We start from the raw sequence: 11,121 nt of genomic DNA, 5'->3' as shown, positions 1-11,121 counted from the left end.
AAAATAAAATGGAATTTTGAAAGGGGATCTGAGGTTATGAAGCTTGAATATCACAGATAAGACGTAAAAAGCAGGCAACATATCCTAAGGGTGATTATACAGTATTCAAGTAGGAATACAGGAACCACCCAAGTTGAAAATGGCCAAAAAAGAAGAAACTAAAAGTACCACATAACATGTTTACACAACAATAATGTTGTGCTGAACGATCTTCAAGGATCGAAAATATAACATCATTGATTAAAATAAGACTTTTCGCCGACGACACTAACCTTTTTATTTGAAGACCCCGTGTCTGCTTCAACTATCCTTAATTCAGATCTGGATACTTCTTGGGCCGAACAATGGTTGGTAAAATTGAATCCCATTAAAACAGAATCACTAATAATAACACGAAAAACAAACCAAAATGTAATCCATCCTCCTATCTTTATGCATGGCGCACAAATAAAAGAAGTACGCATTCATAAACACTTGGGAATTACTTTCGCTCATGATTTAAGATGGTCCACTCATATTGAATATATCACAAATAAAGCTTCGAAAAGAATAAATGTTATGAAAAAATAAAATTCCAACTTGATAGGAAATCATTAGAAATAATTTATCAATCTTTCATAAAACCGATTTTAGAATATGGAGATGTGCATTTTGATAATTGTACACAAAGTGATAAAAAGGACCTCGAACAAATTCAACAAGAAGCCGCTAGAATAATTACTGAAACAACTAAGCTCGTATCAATCGATAAACTCATGAATGAAATTGGCTGGGAATATCTAGAAATAAAGGAGACAGAAACATATTTTAAACTTATTTTATTTTTTTAAATGAAAAACAACCTTACACCACATTATCTTTCTGATCTTGTCCCTCCGTCGATTGGCAGTGAGCACCGTTACCCTCTCAGGAACGCGGACGACACGCAATACATCCGTACAAATACAGAAATTTACTATAATAAATCATTCTTACCTTCTGTTATTAGGGATTTCAACTCTCTTCCACACAAACTGCTACAACGTTAACATCATTTAAGCGACTTCATAATATTGATATGCTAAAAGGACCTGCCCATTTTCTATGCGGTGAGCGTAAATTACAAATTTTTCACTCTTTCTGCCGATTTATTTGATAAGAACATTACCGACTCTCCTTTGTGTGAATGTGGTGCGAGAGAAAATGCTTATCACTACTTTCTTGAATGCCCTAAATATACTAACCTACGACCTTAATTAATAAGTGCTATATCACAATTTTGTAGTTCTTCCATCAATGTCATTCTTACTGGTTCCAATACTTTACCTTATGATTCTAATGTATCAATTTTTAAATCAGTTCAAAAATATATCCGAGATACAAAACGATTTTAGCGTACTTAAAACCAGAGATGTCTAAACATATTTGACATTTACTAGATTATGCATCTTAGTTCCTCGTTATTGTTCCATCATTGTTCATCCATTTCTTTCTTCCTTTCTCTAATATCTTTTTTTCCTTTAAATATTCAGTGTATATCTATTGTGCGTATCTGCTAATATACAGCTGTAAGCAATCAAATAAGATATTATTTTTCTTCTTCTTACTAAATTCTAAAACGAAATAAATTACTAAAATAGGTGTTTGTCTATTTGTACTTTATTTGTGAGTTGCTTTATTCTTCAATCATTTTTTTCTTCTTTTTTTCTCCTTTTTACTGTTTGCTCTTACATATGTTACATTGTTAAATACTTATATCTTAACTATTATGTGAATGTCTTTGAATACTTCAACTAACCGCTGTGTATGATAATGTCATGAACTGTGTTATTGTAAATTATTATAACTGAGAGAGGACATTCATAAGCTTTATAGCTTTCTGCCCAATCCCAAAATGTACTTTGTAAATATTGTTCACTTGTTAAATGTTTTGTTGAATAAATATGTCTAAACCAAGTATGATTTGATGCAACTAATTATTTAGATTAATTCCGCATATACGGAATGAATCTCAATAATTAAATAATAATTTCGTAATTTACATATAGAAATTATCAAATTAATTACTGATATTCATTCCGTATATTATATATAATTTACAGAATGAATGGCAATACTTTATTATAAAATGTGTATATGACATACTAATTGTAAGATTAAGACTTTACATTCATTACATATTTTATGTACATGTGTGTGTGTGGAAATACATATTCAATTAAGAAATGAATATTCAGACTGCTATACCCTTTTGTTAGTATTATTGCATGATTTTACAAATTCCCGTGCTTTTTCACCTTTATACACGTGTGTAAATTTATAAAATTGTATAATATAAATACAATGATAACACAAGGTTTTTTATTCATTGTAATATGGCCACTAGAAACCAAAAAGTGTACAGGTTATAGATGGAAATTCAAGAAATAATAGGCCCTGCTGATAAATGGCCGCATAAAATTCGAAGAAATTTTTGGAAACCGTCATCAAAATATTTTGATAGAAAAATATTTTGCGCTTTCGCGTATGTCAATGGAATAAATCCTGAAGTGTTTTTAGAGTGGATTGAGCTGATGAATTAAGCAAGAGATAGATCCGCTAAAAACCACAATCGAGCCCTATTCACCTTATTCGAAGCAGGAAATTACTCTCCATCATTATATGCTTTTAATGTTACAAATAACCGATATGAATATTTAGATGGAACTATAAGGAGATATGTACACGCATGAAGGAAAAATTAAGGTAAAGTACTTTTACACAAATTGGAGTCTTAATTCGTGTTGTATATTAACGTCACTCACGATTTCCTTTACCATATAAGGCAATGCAAAACAATGTGTTAAGTATAATTGTAATTTGGGGTACCATTTGGGTGCTTCCAAGTACATGTAAATAATATTATGAAATACGTATTCCTTGAAAGTAATTTCAATTATGGATTAAAATAAAAAAATGACAAATTATTAAACTTACAACTCCCAATTACAATATACTCACGTATTAGTCCCCGGGGATCTTTATTTCATTGTAAAATGCATCTATTAGCATTAACGTTCCCTAACATTCTAAATATCATTCAATATTACCTATATAATAACGACAACAGTTTCGTAAATAATTGGTGTATTCGGAATGGTTTAATGCCGAACAACATCCCATGTATCAAATCGACAAAACACGTGGACGGTAGCGAAACCTCATGTAATGTCATTATGAACATATCTCAGAGAAGTGGAAAGTCATCAAGCGCACCTCTACGATGTACCAAGAACCGCAATCACGAAACCTCCGTCAGACGTAATACTTTTTTTGCTAATTCAAACCTGACGATTCAGGATATCATGAATTTTGGGAAGTGTGACTAAGGGGGCGTGGACGGTAACTTGCACTTTCCAGTACCGTCCATGAACAGCCTCAATCAAACCGAGCCTGCAACATTTTCAATATTGCCGTGTTGGGCTAGCTTTAGGGACTCTGTATTAATCTATTTTAGATCAAAATTCATTACTTCAGTGTTCAAGAATCACCGGAATATGTTATAAAAGTACTGGGTCTGACTGGGCTAGTTACATGAGAGAGATTTCAAAGAGCATTATCACAGAACTATGCGTCACCGAGTAATATCGGGAGAAGAAATTGATGAATCTTTATTTGGTAGGAAAGTTAAATAGTACACCGGGGAAATCCACATAAAGGTCTCCGTGTCTGAGTTTTCGGCATGGTAGATAGGCACACCAATACAATCATACTGTATCCCGTGAACGACAGACGAGCAGACACTTTAGTACCCTTAATAAAACGTCACCGTGGCGGAAGGAAGTAGGATTTAAAGTGATGGGTGGAGTGCGTACATGGATTTTAATGAAATGGGATATGAACATTTCACGGTTTTACACAAATATGCTTTTAAAAAACTGTAGAAAAACCAAAGTACAGAAGAACTGATGACGGTTCACACTAATCAAATAGAAGGTGCATGGAAGCACTGCAAGGACCACTTTCGACGTCTGTCAGGGACAAAGGCTCCACAATGGGAAGGTCATATTGTGGAAGTCATGTGGCATAAGTTAAAGTTCTTCGCACCTCCAGAGTACAACTACACAATTCCTCTATTTGATTCATGGAGTGGGGTTGTTGACGAAAATCAACCTTTCGATGAATAGAATCTTAATCCAGCAATGACCGATGCAGAATCCACAGACCCGGAATCTGAAAACGAATTAGATGCATACATGACAGCATTTCAAATCTGCCATTAGGTACTTCTGGGAATCCCTATCTGGTTTCCACAGAAGAGGAAGAAATACCACATTCTGAAGTTCTTTCTGCAAAAACGTTAGCAGCACTGTCGGAAATGTTTTCAAGAGAGGAAGGCCCTGTTACGCCTACAAATCCCAGTATACAAGAAATTACGTGTGATCTTTTGGGTGCGAACACATCTGTGACCTCTACAGCGAAGATGCGTACAGACAAACTTTGTCATCCGAAAGGATTTCAGCCTTTAGTAAAGGAAAACAAACGGGTGACAGGAAGTCAAAGAAGAGCATCCAAAATCCGTACACGAAACGTAATTTCGTGTGGTCATCCGATGATGATGACTTTGCTTAGATATTTGTAACAGAGTTCAAAAAATGTATATAGATGTGGGTCAAAACTTTAAAATTAACTTATACGGCAGCACGTTATAGGGACATTATGTCCATCCAGTGGTATATAGTGAGTGAACGGATGAAGATCAAAATATGTTTTCATTTTGCCATAATCTCTTTTAATTTAATAATTTAGTTCACATAAACAATAGATAACACACAAATCCAAATGAAATTTCTGTAAATATCTGTTAGAATTTACGCATAACGCTTAGTTTATAAAAAGAGTGGGACACTCTTTATAAATTTTAGGCAGATTTATAATTTTTACCCTAAACATTTTCCAATATCAACTGTTGGTCAAACACCATTTTTGACAGTCAAACTTTAGAAATATAAAGTCAATTCAGCTCAACTTGACTATGAAAGTATGAGCATAATGTCTCTTTATACTTTGTTAAATGTGACAGGAAGCACATGTACATGATGTACATTGGATAATGTTTAAGATTACTACACTATGCAAATGAGCAGTGATGCATTATGGGTAAGTTAAATTTTTTTCAAGCGTCTTATTGCCCGATGTACACCAATATATTTAAATACTTTTTTTGTATTTAAAGTTGCACGCCTCCAGAGGAGCATAAATATTTCAAGAAAATAAAAATTGAGAAAACTGTACTAATATTTTAAGAAAGGTAAAAACATTCAAGATCGTGTTTTAGTTTACATGTTATTTCGATTAAAGGCCGATTTTGCAGTATTTTATCAGCATATTTCTACTGCGTTACTAACGCAGTAAGAGCTGTTTTTGCATATTTTGACCTCTTTTCGGTTATTTGCATAGATTGTAAGTGCCGAATGAAATATGCAAAAAACTTTATTTGTTCACCTCACAATATTTTACTTTCAAATACATTTTCAAAATTTTCGTGAAAATTAACATGAATCTGGAGGCGTGCTGCTTTAATAATGTGAATCCCCCGGGGACTTATACGGGATATTGCCTGATTTGATATTTTTAAACGAAACATGGACAAGTAAAAATTCTAAAATGAACTTAAATGGTTATAAATTGTTTCACTTATACAGAAAATTCCAAAATAAAAGAGCGAAAAGAAATAGTGGAGGAATTTTGACTTATGTTAAAAACTCAATTATTAAAGGAGTGAAATTATGAATTAGTGAAAAATGACGTTGATTGTATATAGTGGTTCAAATTAGATACATCATTTTTTTAACATTGAGAGCCATATGTATCTCTGTTCTACTTTTATAGCCTATACGCTATATTTATGAACTTGATATATTCTAAAAATCGAGGCTTATATTCGTTATTCCAAGGATAAAAGTCAGGTGTATGTATTTGGCGATCTTAACTCACGAATTGGTAAAAAAAATAGAAAATGGTTCAAATTTATGAGATATAACGGATTTTTCAGTGGACGAGTATTTACCACGTCAAGGATCAAAACGCTTTGGCGATCTTTTGTCAGATTTATGTAAAGCATAACTTTCCTGTGGTAAATGGCCGTATTAGTAAATATGCTAATATGGGTCAATGCACATGCTGTACGCATAATGGTGGGAGGCTTGTTGGATAAATGTAATTTTTGTAATATTTCCTATTTCAATGTAAAGGATTTTACGATGTATTCCAATTACGCGCCTGTGTCATTTTCACTACGTGCGAATAGCGTATTACATGACAAGAAAAAATAACGAGCGTGTTTTTCATAAATGGAACCCTGAGTTTAAAAATGACTTCTTGAGTGAAATTTCACGCGACGTAGATGAATTATGTTTTAATCTAAACGCTTATAAAGACAGCGGAAATGTACGGATTATTTTGTCAATCTTGTGTCTGACTTTATTACTATCAGAGGAAATAAGTATTTTGAAATACATCGCAAAATGCCTTATAAACCATAATTTAATGAATGTCATTCTTTGCTTAATCAAAATAAATGGTTTAATGATCTATGTAGGAGCAAAATGAAATTTATAAAGAAGCACTTTCACAATTTAATCAAGAGAGAAGTAATGAAAATAAACAATTTTTGTAAGATTATAAATACTGCTGTAAAGTGACCAAACAAATTTACTTAGAAAGTATGTCATTAATATGGAGGAAATGAAAAATAAAAAAAACCTAAAGAATTCTGGAAAATGTTCAAATCAAAAAATAATTCTGACTGTAGCGAATCTATTGAAATAATGATTTCTATAATTGACCCAGAAATAAAAACTGATGAGGATGTAGATTGTATAGATTTTCTAAATGATTTTGATTCTCATGTTTATGATGACTCATCGTTTGAAGAATTAAATGAAGCGTTTATATTAGATGAAATAAGGCGTTCTATGAAATTGTTAGACAGAGATAAAGCATGTTCGTTAGATAATATTTTTTATGAGTATTTTTTTTTAGAAGGTATTGATATTTTAGATAAACCGTTAGAAATCTTATTTAATTATATTCTTGATAAACAATTTTTCCCAAAGTCATTGTCTAAAGGTGTCATTATACATGTATTCAAAATGCTGATGTAAATAATTATAGAGGTATTACACTTATTAGTTGTTTTGCTAAATTATTCAATATTGTTATAAATGAAAGATTAAAGAAATGGTCTTTTGCGAATGATTTTGTTACTGACGCACAGTTAGGTTATAAAGCTTATTATAGTACTGTAGATGCAATATTTTTTATTGAATGCCTTTATCGAAAACAATTGAAAAATAGATCTAAACTGTACTGTTGTTTTATTGATCTTCAAAAGTGTTTTGATTCAATAATCAGGAATGGCCTTTGGGTTAAACTTATTAAAATGGGGATTAGTGGTAGATTAATTAATGTTGTACGGTCACTTTATAATGATGTTAAATTGTGTGTTCAACATTTGAATCAGTTATCCGATGTGGTGTACGATTGTGATATAGGATTATAGCAAGGGGAGATAATGTCTCAATTGCTCTTTCCTATGTTCATAAAAGTTGTAGAACTACATTTATAACAAGATCCAAATGCCTGTTTTTTCTAGATCAACTTTCAATTTATTTATTACATTTTGCAGATGTACAGTGTGTTTTTTTTTTCAGAAACTGAAGAGGGCTTACAAAAATCTTTGGATAATTTTAAGACATATTGTGATAAATGGAAACTTAAAGTTAATATTGTTAAAAACAAAAATTATGATTTTCAAGAAAGGTGGTAACAGCAGAAAGACTAATTATTGTTTTAAGTATGATGAAGAAACTATTGAAATTGTAAATTATTTTAACTATCTTGGACTTGTATTATCTAGCGGTGGCTTATTTACAAATGCTAGAAAGACTCAGGAAAAACACTTAAAGCCATGAGCTCTTTACTTTCAGTAACAAGACCATTAGCAATACCAGCAAAAATTATGTTTAATCTTTTTTACAGTCATGTTGCATCCATACTAAATTATTCTTGCGAAGTATGGGGATTTACAATGTCTGAACAAATAGAAAGGGTTCATAGGAAGTTTTTAAAATGGGTTTTAAATGTAAAAATGACTACATGTAATGCTGCTTTGTACGATGAAACTGGTCGTTTTCCGCTTTTTATAATACGGCAAATAAGAATTGTAAAATATGTTTTGAAATTACACTTAGAAAAAAGTAATAATTGTTTGCTAGTACATGTAATTTTGTCACTTTAAGAAAATTGTATATACCACGTTATTACTATAGGCATCCCAGTATGGTTAAATTTATTGATCTGTTAAATACGTGTAATACAAATACTTTTAATAGATTAGCAATGTTTTGTAATAAAGCATTTAGTATTAGAACTGGAAATATGAATAATATATATGACTAGTATGATAACACCAAATGTTAAACTTGTATATTTGTATGTTTGTATTTTCACTCTCGCTGTATTTAATGTATGCTGTATATGTGTGTAATGACGAGGAACTATTATGTTCAAGTCATATTGAATAATAAAATCTGTTCTGTTCTTCTGTTATTTATTACAATATATACTTATATAATCAAATACTGGTTTAAATTACTGAATACGGAGAGTAGTATTCTGAAATGCATTAACGATAATGCCTGTGATTAATGTGAAAATGGCAAATGTAACTGGCCATGTAAAATTTAAATTCTGTTTGCGGTATTTGCTTTTGCCGGACTATGGAATTCTCTCGATAGTGTATCGGTTACAGGAATAGATGTATCTAGAAATTGTGTGCTTTGAATCTATATTCATATTAAAAACCAGTTCTGTTTTGAATTATATTTGGACAGGATTAATTGTAAATCATCAAAAAGCGGTCTTACACGCCTTCGAGTGGCATTTCACCGGCTTAGAATTGAGTCCGGAAGGTATGGCCGATGCCATGTATAACGTCACGAAATGACATGCCAATTCTGTAATGCTAACAACCTTGAAGACGAGTATCATTTTGTTTTGAAATATAGTGCTTATGACAATCTTCATATCCAATATATTATGCGATATTTTTATATTCGACCTAGTATGGTTAAATTTGTGGAAACTAAAAGCCATACAGTACTGAGAACTTTATGTTATTATTTAAAACAGGCAAACATCAGACGAAATGCTAACTCTAGAAACCTTCAGTTGTGACGATTTCTGGATTATTTATGATTTATCGATAACACTGTATTACAATGGCATTTCTTTACTTCTTCATTTTAATGATAATACTTTTACAATGTAATATTTTTTATAACTAGGCAAATATGAGTTGTCCTTTAAAACTGTGTTATGACGATATATCCTTTGCACAACTAAACACAGAGTTAAAATGATTTTGACACCATTTAACAAGGATATTCTTAACATTTTTTTACAATAATGTTCTATTAACAATGAGTCACAATGATATTTCAAGGAATTGGTTATACATATTTTACGTTAACGTCATTGATGATAATGTTACAAGCATCGTTACCTTTCACAAATAATAAGAGGATATTTTTTTTATGGTGGAAGTCATGTGGAGGGCATAAGTTAAGGGCAATACTTACGTAAAGTTCTTCGCACCTCCAGAGTACAACTACACAATTCCTCTATTTGATTCATGGAGTGGGGTTGTTGACGAAAATCAACCTTTCGATGAATATAATCTTAATCCGGCAATGACCGATGCCGAATCCACAGACCCGGAATCTGAAAACGAATTAGATGCATATGACAGCAGTGCAAATCTGCCATTAGGTACTTCTGAGAATCCCTATCTGGTTTCCACAGAAGAGGAAGAAACACCACATTCTGAAGTTCTTTCTGCAAAAACGTTAGCAGCACTGTCGGAAATGTTTTCAAGAGAGGAAGACCCTGTTACGCCTACAAATCCAAGTATACAAGAAATAACATTTGATCTTTTGGGTACGAATACATCTGTGAACTCTACAGCGAAGATTCGTAAAGACAAAGTTTGTCATCCGAAAGGATTTCAGCCTTTAGGAAAGGAAAAAAACGGCGTGACAGGAAGTCCAAGAAGAGCACCCAAAATCCGTACACGAAGAGTAATTTCGTGTGGTCATCCGATGATGATGACTTTGCTTAGATATTTGTAACAGACTTCAACAAATGTATCTAGATGTGGGTCAAAACTTGGGAATTAACTTATACGGCAGCACGTTATAGGGACATTATGTCCATCCAGTGGTATATAGTGAGTGAACGGATGAAGATCAAAATATGTTTTCATTTTGCCATAATCTCTTTTAATTTAATAATTTAGTTCACATAAACAATAGATAACACACAAATCCAAATGAAATTTCTGTAAATATCTGTTAGAATTTACGTACAACGCTTAGTTTATAAAAAGAGTGGGACACTCTTTATAAATTTTAGGCAGATTTATAATTTTACCCTAAACATTTTCCAATATCAACTGTTGGTCCAACACCATTTTTGACAGTCAAACTTTAGAAATATAAAGTCAATTCAGCTCAACTTGACTATGAAAGTATGAGCATAATGTCTCTTTATACTTTGTTAAATGTGACAGGAAGCACATGTACATGATGTACATTGGATAATGTTTAAGATTACTACACTATGCAAATGAGCAGTGATGCATTATGGGTAAGTTAAATTTTTTTTCAAGCGTCTTATTGCCCGATGTACACCAATATATTTAAATACTTTTTTGTATTTAAAGTTGCACGCCTCCAGAGGAGCATAAATATTTCAAGAAAATAAAAATTGAGAAACTGTACTAATATTTTAAGAAAGGTAAAAACATTCAAGATCGTGTTTTAGTTTACATGTTATTTCGATTAAAGGCCGATTTTGCAGTATTTTATCAGCATATTTCTACTGCGTTACTAACGCAGTAAGAGCTGTTTTTGCATATTTTGACCTCTTTTCGGTTATTTGCATAGATTGTAAGTGCCGAATGAAATATGCAAAAAAACTTTATTTGTTCACCTCACAATATTTACTTTCAAATACATTTTCAAAATTTCGTGAAATTAACATGAATCTGGAGGCGTGCTGCTTTAATAATGTGAAATCCCCGGGGACTTATACGGGATA

Source organism: Ruditapes philippinarum, unplaced genomic scaffold (assembly GCF_026571515.1).
Source record: "Ruditapes philippinarum isolate M1 unplaced genomic scaffold, ASM2657151v2 ctg1370_1_1_1_1, whole genome shotgun sequence".
In the NCBI taxonomy this organism is placed as follows: Eukaryota; Metazoa; Mollusca; class Bivalvia; order Venerida; family Veneridae; genus Ruditapes; species Ruditapes philippinarum.
Note: the sequence above shows the minus strand (reverse complement) of the source record.